At 42.7% G+C, this 16,245-nt stretch overlaps 1 protein-coding gene across 1 annotated transcript in view; it reads right to left on the bottom strand.

Moving 5' to 3' along the window:
* FSHR (follicle stimulating hormone receptor) overlaps positions 1-16,245 on the bottom strand; it is a 166,913-nt gene that overhangs the window by 100,674 nt on the left and 49,994 nt on the right. The window lies entirely within an intron of this gene.

Raw genomic sequence — 16,245 nt, 5'->3', positions numbered from 1 at the left:
CATGCCACCGCCCTTCTAAACTACCAGAGTTCCACCTGCATCCCAGTCTCTGATTCTTTCCCAGCAGCTCTATCAGGTGGCACTTCATGGCAGACAAACTCCTTTCAGGTCCCCTGTAGACCAGTAACATGCCACAAGCTTCCACATGCCGGTCATGCCTCATGTGTCCTCACCGCTGGCCTCTTTCTCATTCTGGCCTCCATACGCTGTGCCCTGGCAGTCCACCCAACACTAACCGCACCACAGCCTCCCAACAGCACTGGTCGCAGGCGGACCCCTGCCCCTTCCTTTTCTGGCTTGTTGGTTCTCTGCCTTGTCGCCCCTGCAACCTCCCCCTAGGCTGGTTTCTCCACCTCTAAGGCAAACCAACCAGCCAGACAAAAATGACTTCAGTTTTACCCCCACTGCTAACCCACAAGTCACACAAAGCAATATTCCTTAGACACCCGTCTTCAGTATCACCATGCAAGGGCCACGCGTCTGGGATGAATGGTTATGTGAAACCAATCACCCCAGTAAAAGAAAAAGGTTCATCTCGATCCAAAGCAGCCCAGACCCAGGTCAATAAACACATCAGAATCTTACCACAAATCTACACGGTGCCAATCCTTGTAGAAATAAATCTAAAAAGTTATTCATAAAGGGAAAAAGATGAAGAAGCTAGATTGGTTAAATGGAATCAATTACATCAGTAACGCAAAGTTCTTAGTTCAGGCTTGTAGCAGTGATGGAATAAACTGCAGGTTAAATCAAGTCTCTGAAAACATCTCCCGCATGGGATGGGTCAGTCAGTCCTTTGTGGCAGAGCTTCAAGTTTGTTAGCAAAGCGCTCAGTAGAAGGTGAGGCCGATGGAGTGAGACGCTAAGGTTCCAAGTGTACAGTTTGCTTCTGGTAAGACAGGCAAATGGATCCGCCAGGTCCATGGCCATTCTTCCTGCACACCCTGGTCAAAGTGTTCGCCTTCTCTCAATGGGTCAATTGGGTATGATGGTCTTCATGGCATCAGCACTAGCAAGAGCTAACACTAACTTTTCTGGGTGTCACCCAAACTGCAGCACCAATTTGAAAATACATGACAGATACGCCAAGACTAAACTTTAACTACAAAATGATACAGACATGCAGACAACATAATCATAACCAGCAACCCGTAACCTGGTCTTAGACACCTTATATGACCCCCTTTACATAGGATTTGGTGTCACTACAGGACCTTGGTTGCAACCCATGTTCTATATGGTCCCAGTTTATATCAGTAACGTCACATCTGTACAGGGCTGGACACAGGAACTTAGCTTGATATTACCTACTGTACACCATTGCAGTTTATACCTATATTTTAACAATCTGCACTTCAAGGCTAGAGAGACTTTCTATCCCATTGTTCATATCAAGTATTCATAGGATCTACTGTCCTCATTATGCTATGTAATTAGTCTAGAATTTCCATATGATGATCATATTTTAATCAAAATCTCGGGTAAGGGTATTATCTTGCTGGAATTTCACTATAATGAATTTTTACTATTTAGCTGCATATCTTTGGTGGAATATGGTTCCTCATTTAGATCTCTGAATTTAAGTAGTCAATATTTAAATACCTTGGGTGAAATTCATGTCTGGTTTAACTCCATTAAGTTCCATGGGATTATACCAGGAATGAATTGACCCTCTCAAATTTTCATTTAGTGAAAGATGATTGATTAAGTCTATTTTGGACTTCATCATTTTCCTATTATTATTAATTGAAACTGTTCCGAAATAGCTTCCATACACAGTGTCACATAAGAATTGCAGCACTGAGATCATTATGCAGTGTTGAAGGATTAAACAGCTTCCAGGAAAGGCCTAACTTGGATTAGGCAATTTGTAAAGCTTACCCCAAAACATGGTGAAGGAAGGTAGTTCATCCAAAGCTATGTCTGGACTTTCATAGTTCAGCTAAATACAATGGAGGCCTTCAAAATACTCAGTAGGCCTAGTTTTACAAAGCTGAACCAATTAGGGAACTGCTTGCCTTTGATCCACTTTGAAACCTGTTCCAAACTCCCTTTTGTAGCAATAAATCCTTAGCTAGAGAGCCCTAGAAGGCATGCTCAGTATGAACAGCCATGTGGATGTAAGCAGAGTCAGGCTGAGCCCTACCCTGACATCTGGTGGTGAATTATGGGAAGTGCGGAAAGAATGTCAAGAAGTGTGATATCGCAGATATTTGCATGGGCACACCCAGCAAGGCAGCCTGGGATGGTTATTTTGACAGCTCTGGGATGCCCAATTTCTTTCGTATTGGGGCAGGATAAATAAAGTGTTGCCACCTGATTATGTGAATGAGGAACTAGGAGACTGCTTTATGACAGAGATGTCTCGATATAAATTAAATGACACTTGCTAGACAAGGGACATGGGTTCCAAAACCCAGTGAATTGAGTGAGGTTGGAGGATTGGTGTATGTATCTGATGGTATGGGCCCCCTTTTGAGGGCCTGGAACACTAATTGCACATCTTCCTCTCTCCATTATTAAAGAGTAGAGCTAATTTTGATTCTGTTAGGAGTCTATCTAGAGACTGCAGAGCTGAATTCATGTTGGGCCAATGGTGCATCAGCACCAGGACTCCCCTACTAAGAGCTGAAAGAGCTGAGGTCACTGCGTGCTGTGTTAACTAGTGGGGGAGCCTGAAGACCTATTGTTAAGTGGCTGGCAGAGTGGAGCAGTTTACAGCGTGTTGGAGCAGCCCATGGAACAGTGAGCGGAGTGAAGCGGTTTGCACCAGGCTTTTTGCGTTGTGTGGAACTTTGGCGGGTGATTGGACTTAAAGACACCTTAAGGGAGAAAGGACTTTGCCAAAATAGTTGGCAGGGTGGTTTTTTGTTTAGGTTTGTGTTTAATCATGTTTGTGGTATGTTTCTCCAATGGGGATGCCGCATTGTTTCCTTCCCTATTAAACATTTTTGCTACACTCAGACTCCTCCGAGTCTCGGAAGGTGCATCTTGCTCAAAACTCCTTCTAAAACTCAGCCAGAGTTTCCACTGGCATCTCCAGTCCTCTTATCTTTTCTTCCAGCCAGCTCTATAGGTTGCAACTTCTGCCGACAAATCTTTTAGGTGCCCTTCCGGACCATGTTACTGCCCGCTTCACTCGGTCATCCTCAGTGTGTCTCTCCCGCTTGCCTCTTTCTCACTCTGTTCCACGCTGTGCCTGCGCCGCACACCGAACACAGGCCCCCACAAGACTGGGTGCATGCGGACCCTGCCCCTCCCTTTTCTTGGCTTGTTTTGGTTTCTCTGCTGTCCCCCTGCAACTCCCCTAGGCGGGGTTTTCCACCTCTAAGGCACAACCAGCAACAAATGACTTCAGTTTTACCACTGGGCTACACAAGTCAAGCCAATTCTAGGACACCAGTCTTCAGTATCCATCAGTGCCCGCTCTTGGGGATGATAATGGGTTATGTAAACCACCAGTAAAGAAAGTTCTCTCGTCCCAAGGACCCCCCAGACCCAGCAGGTCAATTATACACATCAGTCTTACCCACAATCAACTGTTTGCCAATCTTTGCATCTAATCTAAGGTTTATTCATAGGGAAAGAATTGGAGTAGAATTGTTTAATTGGAATCATACATACTAGATGGTCAAAGTTTTGTCAGGTTGTAGCAGTGATGGATAACTGCAGGTTTTATCAAGTTCTGAACATCTCCCGTGGATGGTCTTCAGTCCTTTTGTTGGAGCATTTTGTAGGCAGGTGTCCAGAGGTAGGAGCAGGTTGAAGGCCAATGGAGATGAGGAATCAGCCTTATACAGGCTTTTCCAGGTGTAAGGACAAGTCTTTGTTTCTTACTGTGGAATTACGCAACTTGGTCTGCAGTCACATGGGCCAGTTCTCTGCTCACCTGTGAGTCACAATGCTGTTATCTGCCTTCTCTCATGGTCAATTGTGTAGTGATGGTCCTTATGGGCCATCAGCAGGCTAATGCAGAGTAACACTAATTGTCTGGGGTGTCACCCAGAACTGCGCACAATTTGAATACAGACAGTATACAGCCATCTTATATTTAACTACAAAGATACAGACATGCGCAACTAATCATACCAAGCACCGTTAACTGTTTACCCTTATATGACCCTTAATTAGATTTGGTGTCTACAGACCTTGGTGCAACCCATGTTATATGTCCTTTATATCAGTAACGTCATTGTACAGGGTGGACACTTAGTTGATTACCCTATCACCATTATGCGTTTATACCTATTTTTTGAACATTCTGCCTTTCAAGTAGGGATTTTTCCCATTGTTCATTTCAAGTCTAGGATCTACTGTTCTTATGCATTGTATTTTGTCTAGACTTCCATCTCGGATGTCACTATTTAATCAAAAAATCTCGGTTAGGGTTTCTCTTCTGGGATTTCCTATCATTGCTTTATATTGCTGCTATCTTTGGTGGATATGGTTTTATTTTGATCTCATTTAAGTAGTCATTATTAAATACCTTGGGTGACATCTGTTAGGTTTAATCATTATTCCAGGGTTATACCAGGAATGAATTGACCCTCTCAATTTCTTTATGAGAGATTGATTAAGTCATTTTGGACTTATCTTTCTATTATTATATATTGAAACTGTTTCCGAAATGCTCATACACAGTGTCACCTCAGCATTTTGCAGCACTGAGTCTTATTCGTGTTGAAGGTTAAACGTTCCGAAGGCCTACCTGGATGAGGCATTTGTAAGCTTCCCCAAACATGGTGAAGGAGTGTTATTCCAAGATATGGTTGGACTTTCATAGTTCAGCCTAATACAATGGAGCTTCAAATTACATCCAGTAGCCTAGTTTTCAAGCTGAACCATTATGGAGCTTGCTTTGATCACTTAAACCTGTTTCCAACTCCTTTTTGTAGACAAATCCTTAGTAGGCTAGAGGCGTTGCTCGTTGACAGGCCATGTGGATGCTAAGCAGGTCAGGCTGGCCCTACCGAGTCTGGTGGTGAATTTGGGACGTCGGAAAGATGTTCAAAAGGTGATATCGCAGATTTTGCATGGAGCAACCCAGCAGGCAGCCTGGGTGGTTATTTTTGACAGCTTGGTGATGCCAATTTCTTTCGTGGGCAGGATAAAAGTGTGGCCACTTAGATTATGGTTGGAATGAGGAACTAGGAGACCTTCTTTCTGACAGAGATGTCTCGATATAAATTAATGACACTTTTGCTTGAACAAGGGCATGGTCCAAACCAGTTGAATTGATGAGGTGGGAGATTGTGTGTATCTGATTCGGTATGGGCCCCCTTTTGAGGCCTGGGAACATAATTTCAATCTTCTCTCTCATTATAAGAGTAGAGCTAATTTTTGATTCTGTTAGAGTCTATCTAGAACGCAGGCTGAATTTCATGTGGCAATGGTGCATCAGCACCAGGACTCCCGTCAAGAGCTGAAAAGAGCTGAGTCACTGCGTGCTGTGTTAATAGTTGGGAGCCCTGAAGACTATTGTTAGTGGCTGGCAGAGGAGCAGTTTACCGCTGTTGGAGCAGCCCATGCAGTGAGCGGTGAAGCAGTTTGCAGGGACGAGCTGAGGAGCGGCAATAAGCTGGTGTGGTTTGAGCTGGTCTTGTGCAAAGGCTGCAAGCCGACTCCCACGGAGAGGCGAGCAGGGCCTGGCCCACGTAAGGTGCCCTTTAACCTGGTTGTGGATCCCCCCCATTTCACAGATGGGGGGGGGTAAAAACTCTGCAGAGAACTCTTGAAATTCTGGTGGTGCACTGAACCAGAGACTTTTGCGTTTGTGGACTTTCGCGGGTGATTGGACTTACAGACACCTTAAGGGAGAAAGGACTTTGCCAACATAGTTGGAGTGTGGTTTTTGTTTAGTTTGTGTTTCAATCCTGTTTGTGAGTTGTTTCTCCAATGGGGGATGCCGCATGTTTTCCTTCCCTATTAAACTTTTTGCTACACTCAGACTCCGTGCTTGCCGTGCTTGCGAGAGGGGAAGTATTGCCTCCTAGAGGCGCCCAGGGGGGTGCGATATGTAAGTGTCCCAGGTCACTGGGTGTGGGCTCGAGCCAGTTATGCATTGTGTTATTGAAATGGAACCCCTGGATACTGAACCCGGCCCTTGTTGCTGCCAACTCAGAGGGGCAGAAGGGTTACATATATTTTTGCCAATGTATAGAAATACTCTAAATCAAATCCTGTTGACATGGATGCAGAGCAGCAAGATGTGTATATACCTTGAATTAAGAGCTGGATTCTGCTCCCTTTAGTTACCCATAGTGCATACAATTACACAAGAGTAACTACACTCGTGTGAGCAGACCCATTGAACTCAGTGACACTACTCATATGAGTAAAGCTACTTGTGTGTATATAAGTGTTTGCAGAATAAGGACCTTACTTTGCAACTTCGATTTGAACAAGTCATTTTGTCTAGTAAAGTGCTACTCAGTCTGAGTAAGGATGCTAGTTGGAGCAGTTAAAACTTAATTGGTGTTTAATAGCTAAATCTAGCACACCAGTTAAAAAAATAGGACTAATTATTCTAAAAAAAACTGTGCCTAACTGGGCTGTAATAAAGAGAGTCCTATTGTTGCAAATAACATTGAAGGTATGTCTATACTGCAATAAAACACGCATGGATGGCCAATGTCAGCTGGCTTGGGCTCCTGCTACAGAGCTAGAAAATTGTAGTGTAGGTGCTTGGGCTGCAGCTCAGGCTCTGGGACCCTGTGATGGGGGAGGGTTCCAGAGCCTGGGCTCTAGCCCAAGCCCAGGTGTCTACACTGCAATTTATAGCCCTGCAGCCTGAGCCTGAGCCAGCTGACATGGGCCAGCCAGAGGTGTTTTCTTGCAGTGTAGATATACCCTACAAATCTAATTTAATCTAAAGAGGCTACTTGTTGAAATTGTCAACTATATAATGGATATGTATCTACTACAACCAGTGAAGTTGATGTATAGTTTATAAATCTCAAGAATTAGATTTTAACAATTAGCCTGTATTTAAATAATTCAAATAATAAAGTAGCAATTCCCCGTTTGAGGCATCTACCATAAAATATAACCGACAACCACTTCTTTAGTTTTGTTTTTAGAGTTATTTTAGTAGGGTCACATCTGAATAATAAGTATTTGTGCTTAAGCATTTTCATGCCAAAACAAAGAATAAGTCACAAGGGTCAAACTAAAATATTTGAAAGGTTTACATACAATGGAAAGAAGCACATCTCTAATCACTGTACAACAGCCCTGGCTTGTGGGTGTTTTGGTTTTTTGCATGTATTTTTAGTAGCTGTATGTTTTTTTCAATACTTAGTTGATTTTAATTAATTGCATTTTACAATAGTTGTGTGTGCAAATTTGATTATATATTTGTTTAGTGAAGTGTCTAATTTGCAATTTAAAAGTTTATATGAATAGAGTCTACACACTAATGGCCTTAGCTCAACCCCATTGAAGTGAATGGAAAGACTCCCAATGACTTCAAAGGATTTTTGCATCAGAAAAGAAATGGAACAAAATAAAACAAAATAAAACTTCAGTCATGGGGACAATGAAAGAACAAACAGCTCAAGCACACAGCTAACCAGAACCAGAGGATCTGGTATAAGCAAAATGCCAAAGCTACAGGCAAACCACCCAGCCAATGAAAAAGATACCTGACACAGAAGATCGAAATTAAAAGGAGGCAGTAGTAAAATGATCATGAATAAGCTCACCTAAACACATGGGGCATGCCTCATGCTCCGAAGTCAGCAATCAAAGGACTCTATTGAACCTTCTCCAGGAGAAAGTTTTACAGGTGATGATCCTCAGGCATGACAGACAAGAGATAGATGGTGTCAAGGACTGCGGAAGGGGCAGTATTTCCTAATGGTTAGAGCTGAGAACAGGAACTGGGAGTCAGAGCCGGAGTCAGAAGCCAGGCAAGGGCACAGGACTGGAACAGATGGGAACGGAACAGGAACAAGCATAGGAACAAGACAGGCATAGGCGAGATCACAGCCAAGGCATAAGTGTTGAGTAGCTGCTGAGTTTAAATGCAGACCTGTTGGCTCCTTACAGCAAGTGTGGTGGGCCAGTCCATCAGACAATTCTGTCACAGTCCAGCTGGGCTCATTAACCAGTTGGAGAGTGGAGCTGACTAACCCCAGGCTCAAGTGAGAGAACTCAAGTCCAAAGTTCTTAACAGATGGAGAAGCAGAGGCACAGAGAAGAAAAGTGAATGTCCTGACGTCCATCTGGTCCAAACTGAACTAATTATGGAAAGCAGACCCATCCCAGCATATAACAACTCTCAAGAAGGAACAGAGGGCAAGAAGTAATCATGCAAACACCTGGGACCTAGATTATAAATCTTTTAAAAGCAGATAAATCAGAATGCAACAAAAATGGCATTTCAGGGCCAATTTTTTTTTTTTTTAAGTACCAAAGTTGGATATGGAAACCATGCATGGGTGGATAGACAACTATTTGTGTATGCAAAACATGTAGTTTATGCACCAATAGGCGTTTACACATGCAGATATATGTTTTATGTGAACTGTTAACTGTTTATACCTGAATACAAATGTAGTTTGTGTGTATAACATAGACACCTAGTTTGGAAGACTTGGTCATAATATATCTTCTTGGCTGGCACTTGGAAGGATATTATGGCAAAGGCCTTTACCTATCCGTGAGCTAGATTCTTATCCTTACTTCACAAAGTAGCTAAACTGAAATCAAACTACCAAATCCTACAGCAAGTATTTCCAACAGCTGCCAATAACTTTGTAAAACAAAGGACTTTCGCTGATTATCATAAGTTATATTAGCAAGAAAAGATTAATCTCTGCATCATAAAGCAAAGATGAATTTCGATCTTTCAAAATACTCTTTAAAACTTATTTTGCTGACCTATTTAAAAGTCACACACAGTTAATCAGAAAGCATATGTATTGCAGAATTATCTTCTTTGGCTCACGTAAAATGCAAATTCATGACGTTAAAATGAACTACATAAAGTATGTACCCTAAACTTTATAATTTAGCATAAAGTACTACAATAAAAAAAAGGCAAGACTCAGTGGCCATAATGCCAAATCACCAAATTCTGTTCCAAAGAAATAAATATGATAGGATTTGAAGAACATGTTATTTCAGTCTCTGAGGTAATAGACTGATGTTATCACCTTCTAATCCTCTGCAGCAATGTGTATTTTGTCAGAAGGAAACATTTACTGAGAAATTTAATTTCCTCTCTTTGCTATTTTTCCCCCGCTTTGTGCTCCAGCACAAACAACAAATGAGTGTCTGCTTTACAACAAAAGCCAGGAACCCTTTTGTGTACACTATTTCTTTCTCTTTCTAGTATGGAAAAAAGAAAAAATAAACCTGTTCCAAATTGTTATTTTTTTTCTTGATTGACCAATGGAACACTTTATTTTTTATGTAACAACATTAGGAAAATAGACGTGATAGACAAGAGCCACAGGTGATGTAATTCAATGTAGCTCCATTGATCTGGCTCTAAGCTTATGCTCTTATTTCCATTAGAGTCAATGGAAAATTCCTTTGGGCCCAATTCTGATCTCACTTAAACTTGTGAAAGTCATGAGGAACTCTACTACATTAAATGGAGCAAGATCAGAACAAGTCCTATTGACCTCAGTGAGATTAAGGTGGGGGCAATGAACAGAATTTTGCTAGAAAGGCCTATAAGCACAAATACATTAGCATAAGGATATTTTCCTCAACAGTATGGGAAAGGATCAGTATTTTCAGTAAAAAAAAAGACCTTATTAATAAATGTAGTGTGACAAGTCCTGCTGCTCCTATGGTGAAGTAAGTTTTCATGTCCAAGAAGCCAGAGCTATGATTTTGGATTGGAAAGTCATGTGATCAGTTTAGAGGTTTTTATCAGAGAGTGTTTGTTGTTTTTGGCAATGCCTATTAATATTAAAAAAATTGTTCAGCACGTGTTCTAAGTTTCCCTTTAAACCAATCGTACAAACCTAACAGGACTCTCTGAACTTCATCAGATCACCAGTTTTTAAGCAGAACTCAACACTGATTTGCAAATCCTGAGTAGTGGCTTAGCAGTGGTCCCTCCTCTTCTGGGTCACTGGGAGGCCACTCCACCTCACTACATCACTGGGTATCACCCACAGGCAGGGAGTTAGCAGAGTCCTGCATTGACAATGGCTCAAGCCTGCAGTCCAGGCAGAGCTGCGAGTGAGTCCCTGAGCCCAGGCCCTCAGTCAGGGCAGGGCAGCCAAAAGTTTATGGCTCTGGCCTACAGTCAGGGGAGAGCAGTACAGGGGTCTGGCATCCTAGCTCCAGCAGATGGCTGACAAACACAGGCCTCTTGACCTAGAGAGGGGAGGCTGCCACCCCAAGGGTGGGGTGACCAAGGAGCCTGGTCCCACCTGACTCGTCCAGACCCCAAACCAGGGCCAACAGTGGCAGAGTATTTTGCTACTGGGGAATCCAGCCACAACACATTGACTGCAGACGTCCAGCTCAGGAGCAGGCAGGAAGTATCTATCTCTTTCAGCAGCTGCAGTCCAACTGAGCTCCAGGGCCTGCCCTTTATACTTCCAGTCCTGCCTCTTGACTTCTGGTGGGAGGGGTAAGGATGGTCTGGCTCCATTCATTTGCGTTCAGAGTTTGGTCTCTCCCCCTCTTGTTCAGTAGAAAGCCACTCCACCTCAGTGCATCCTGTAGTCTCATTTCTTTTCCTAGAAAGCTTATTTTACTGTAGCCATCTCATGCCTCAGTCCTCCAGGGCCAAATTGCTCAACCCAAGGAAGGGCTTCAGGAAGCCCTGAACACAGAAGAACCAACCTTGCAGAGAGGAGAGAGTAGCATGTGCTTGGTGGGTCCACAATCTTGCACATCCTGAAGCACTGGTTGCAATTAGGAGAGCTACTAAAAACTAATGGCATGCTATTGCACTGTAATTTCTAATTCTGAACGGCTCCAAGATATTGATATAATTTTCCAAGATGGAAATAGCTCAGAATGGTTGTTTCTGATGTATTGCTAATGTTTGTCACCAGAAATTAGCTTCCTGGAAACAATCTGATAAATGTAAACTGGTTTCAGTGGGTGCCGACGGCACTTAGCATTTTGCAGAAGAGAGGATGGCACTTGCTAGTATCAGGCTCCCAGCTGGCCATTTTTCAAAATATGTGTTTTACTTTTCTTTTCCTAACAAATGCTATTTATTTATTTATTTTTATTTGTAGGTCAGTAGAGAGTTTCCCAAACTGTGGTGTACAAAGCACTTGCTGGTTATTTGCAGACCCAGAGTTGCTAGCCTCCCAAGCATCCAAATATCATTAATTAGGTCCTAAGAACCCCCTGAGACTAGCTTTAAAATGATGAGTTTTTTTAAAATAATACATGTTGGGGTTTGTGACAGGGTGTGTCAGACCCACTGAGGCCCCCTGCCCTGCCACACCTTGCCCCAGAAAAGGGCCATGGGAAGGGTCCTCTAAGCTGCCTAGAATGGGTGTGTGGGACACAGCCAATTGGAGCCCAGCAGGCTAGTATAAGGACAGCTGCAGGGCCAGACTGAGAGCAGTTCCTTGTGGGAGCTAGAAGAGTATAGACAGTGTGCCTGTCTGGCAGGACCTTGGACAGAGCAGTTCTGGAGGGAGCGAGAAGGAGACCTGGGTTGGTTGCTGGGACCCCATTAGTAGAGTCCTGTGTGGATACAAAAATGTGTATCCGCATCCAATTCACGATCTGCAAAGTGGAAGGTCCATGACTCCATGCTAGCTCCCCGCAACTACCAGTGCAGCTCTCCCTGACCCAGCTCCCCAGACACCCCCACTTCTCCCCAATGACCTCCTGCCCTACCCCCTGCTCCACCCCCACCATATCTCATTACCTGCTCTGGGTAGGAAGGCTACAATCCTGGGCAGTCACTCCCTTTCGGGGTGGGGAACAGCTCAGACATCCCTATGCAGCTGCAGGGGGCTGTAATGCATGCAGACCTGGCCCAGGCAGAGAGTGGCAATAACTACTTTACCTTCATAGAGCAGGCCCTTGCCAACCCCCTAGTTTAAATTATAACACCACCTCTCTTTCAAAATGGGGCTTGGGTCACTCCCTTCTGGAAGTTGTAGTTTACCTCCTCTGTCCAAGCAAGCTGGAGCCTCCAACTCCCAGAATGCCCAGCAGACTATCTGCTTGATGCCAGGGCCGAGTCCATTGCTAGACTACAGGACTAACTAAGGACCTAAGCCCAAGGAGGTCTACAGCAACAGAAAGTGCACACACACACACACACACACACACACACACACTCAACCAGGGGCACTCACAAGAGGTAAGTGCACCCCATCACAGGGTTTTTTTATTTGCCTTCTGGCTTCAGAGCCTACGGGTGCACTCATGTCATGTGTACAAGCATTTTTTCCAAAATTATGAAGGATGGAAACTTACTTTAAAAAAAAAAAAAAAAAGAGAGCTGAGAGTCTCATTAAGCCTCTTAATTCCAGGAGCTAGAAGGGGAAAAAATACCAAATATTACACGGCTCATGATAAAATTACAAGAATTGTCAACACCACTGATAGCTGGAAGCTCTGTATTCTCGGCTTGTTTCAGCTCTAAATGGTCTGAAGGTAAAGTCCTACGTAAAGCACATTATAGTAGCTTGATTTCAGAGTGACAGATGTGTGGACTAGAGCCAAAGAGAAAAAAAAAAAACACCAGCAGCTTTACAAAGCAGGATGATAAACTACTGAGGTCACAGTAGTGGGCAGAGGTCAGCGTGTCAAGGAGAAAAATAGATAATACAATTTTTATGGAGAAGAGTGAAAAATATTTCTTCAGTGAACTTTCCAAAGATGGACTGAGAGAGCAAATAACTGTCTTGCTCTTACATATTGTTTTTAAATGAGCAAGACAAAGTATGTCAGATAATACCTTTTATTGGACCAACTTCTGTGTTTAGAAGGTACAAGCTTTCAGGCTACACAAAGCACTTCTTTAGGTCTAGGGATGGAAGTGGACGGTCTGAGCTAAATACAAATTGGGAAAGATTGTTAAGTAGAAGGGGTTACATCTGTTGGAGGCAGTCACTTGAAATGAAGTGGGCAATCAGATTAGATCATTATACATAAAGGATCTGAAGCAGACAATTAAGGGTAGTAGGCAGGGTGGTGTCATGTTTATGAGTCATAAAACCAGTGTAGCTGTTAAATCTTTGTTTTTGGTGTCTAGGGAAATTATGAATTTAAGTCCCCAGGCTTGCCTTCTGAAGGGATTGTACAGGTTTCCCTTGAAGATAAGCATTGAAAGATCAGACAGAGTGATCACTTTGAGAAAAGTGTTCACCCCTGGGTGATATGGTGTTATTCCTCTTACCATTTTTTCCTGTGGAGATTAATTTGAGAGCATGATGATAATCTTGTTTCACCCACATAGTTATTGGGGCATTGGATGCACTGGAATTAAGCCATATGTTGGGATAACTATGTGTAAGCCCTGTGAATCTTGCAAGGAGAATTGTATGGGGTATTGGTCATCATAGCAGTGGAGATATGTCTGCAGGTTTTGCATCTGTTCTGGTAGGGTTTAGTGCTGCTTTGAATTGGTCTGAAGTTTACTTCTGATGATGAGTTTTGCGAGGACAGAGGGTTGCTTGAAGGCCAGAAGAGTGGGTTCATGAATGATTTCTTTCAGGATATGGTCCCCATCAAGTACAGGTTGTATATATTTGATGATATACCATATGGGTTCCAGGGTGGGGTGGTAGGTGAGAAGTAAGTTCAGTCAGTGGGTTTCTTTTTCCCTGTATTGAAGCAGGTTCTTTGGGGTATTTGAGTGGCCCTTTCCATGATGTGATCTACTTCTCTGGAGCGTCCTTGTTTAGCAAAGGCAGTTTTACTTGTGTTAGCTGTAACCTGGATTTCCTCTTTGGAGCAAAGTCTTTGGTATCCAAGTGCAGCGCTGTAGGTAACAGATTCTTATGGTGTGCCTGGGCGTGTTTGCTGGTCTGTGGAGGTAAATGTAGTGATTGGTGGGTTTCTCATATATAGTTGTTTGTTGGGCTCCACTGTTTAAGCTAAACATGGTGTCCAGGAAGTTTACCCTGGTGTGGGAGCGTTCTAGAGAGAGTTTGATGGTTGTTGAAAGTGTGGTTAAAAAAAAAATCTATGAAGACGTATAGCTCTTCTACCGAGAGGATGAAAATATCATTGCATCTCAGGTATGTCTTTGATTTGTGGTGCATTTTCCCATAAATTCTGCATTGAGATGGCCAATGAAGCAGTTGGTATTTTGGGGAGCCATCCTAGTGCCCATGGCTGTTCCCATGATTTTGACAAATTGTTTGTTGTTAAATGTAATGTTGTTGTGGGTGAGGATAAAATGAATGAGTTTGGCAATGTATTTTGGGTAGATTTCTGAGTGCTGTGCATTATCTTGTATGTGTTTGAGGCAATTAATGATACCTTCCCAGTGAGGGACACTAGAGTACAGGAAGGTGACGTCCATGGTAGCAAGGATGCTGTTCTGAGGGAGGTTGATAATGAAGGAAATCAATGTCTTGCAGGAAGTTGGCCCTTTTTGTGGTAAGCTGGGCTGTTGATTAATCACAGTTAACTCATGCTATTAACTCAAATTAATTGTAATTAATCACAGTTTTAATCACACTGTTAAACAACACCAATTGAAATTTATTAAATATTTTGGATTTTTCTACATTTTCATATATATCGTATTAGGTGCAGTAATTGAAATCAACTTACAAATGTAGATTGTTACATAACTGCACTCAAAACAAAAGTAAAAGTTCAGTGCCTACAAGTCCATTCAGTCCTACTTCTTGTTCAGCCAATCACTAAGACAAACAAGTTTGTTTACTTTTATAGGCAATAATGCTGCACTCTTCTTATTCACAATATCACCAGAAAGTGAACAGGCATTTGCACAGCACTTTTGTACCTGGTATTGCAAGGTATTTACATATCAGATATGCTAAACATTCATTTGCCCGTTCATGCTTTGGCCACCATTCTGTAGGACATGCTTCCATGCCGATAACGTTATTTTTTTTTTTAACAAATGCGTTAAATAAATTTGTGACTGAACTTCTCGAGGGAGAATTATATGTCTCCTTGTCAAGGTTCCCCCCCACTCTGAACTCTGGGGCACAGATGTGGGTACTTGCATGAAAGACTCCCCCTTGCCCCCAAGCTTATATTCTACCAGCTTAGGTTAAAACTTTCCCAAGGCACAAATTCCTTTCCTTTGTCCTTGGAGGGTATTGCTGCCACCACCAAGAGATTTACACAAAAATTTAGGAAAGGCTTATTTGGAATCTCTATCCTCTCAAAATATCCCCCCCAAGCCTCTTCACCCCCCTTTCCTGGAGAAAGCCCTGGCTGGTGTGATTTAGTTGGGAATTGGTCCTGCTTTGAGCAGGGGGTTGAACTAGATGCCTCCTGAGGTCCCTTCCAACCCTGATAGTCTATGATTCTATGGGGAGGCTTGAGAATAATATACCAACCAATTGCCTTAGCAATGTGAGCACCGACCAGACCCTTTGATTTCTGTGTCCTGAAGACAATCTGGTTCTTAAAAGAAGAAATTTATTTATAAATAAAAAAATCACACCTGCAAAATCAGGCTAGACAGTAACTTTACAGCATAATAAAAAGGTTTAAAAACACGGAGGATTCCCCTCTGGGCTCAGCTTCACAGTCCAAAAACACAAATAAAACTAGCATAGGAAAATTCACAAGCCAAAACAAAAATATAACCTAACACATTTCCTTGCCCTGCTTACAATTTCTAAGATTTTAGATGGATTATTCCAGATATATTTTCAGGAGATGTTGTACCTGCTTCTCCCTCTGTCCATAGAAGGAACAATCACAGAACAAACAAACATATCCTCCCCTCCCCACCATTTGAAAGTGTCTTCTTTCTTCATTGGTCCTTCTGGTCAGGTGCCAATTAGGTTATTTGAACTGCTTAACCCCTTACAGGTAAGGCAATCCAGTACAGCTGCCAAGGAGGGATTTTATGCTACTGCATATATAAAGGTTGCTACCCTTCCCCCTATATTCATGACACTCCTGCTCTGTGTTTTACCCACATTCTGCCATATATTTCAGTTTATAGCAGTCTCAGATGATGACCCAGCATATGTTGTTCATTTTAAGAACACGTTCATTGCAGATCTGACAAAACGCAAAAACAGGTACCAATGTGAGATTTCTAAAGATAACTACAGCACTCGATCCAAGATTTAAGAAGCT

This window comes from Chelonoidis abingdonii, chromosome 3 (assembly GCF_003597395.2).
Source record: "Chelonoidis abingdonii isolate Lonesome George chromosome 3, CheloAbing_2.0, whole genome shotgun sequence".
NCBI lineage: Eukaryota > Metazoa > Chordata > Testudines > Testudinidae > Chelonoidis > Chelonoidis abingdonii.
Note: the sequence above shows the minus strand (reverse complement) of the source record. Positions and strands in the feature narration are given on the sequence as shown.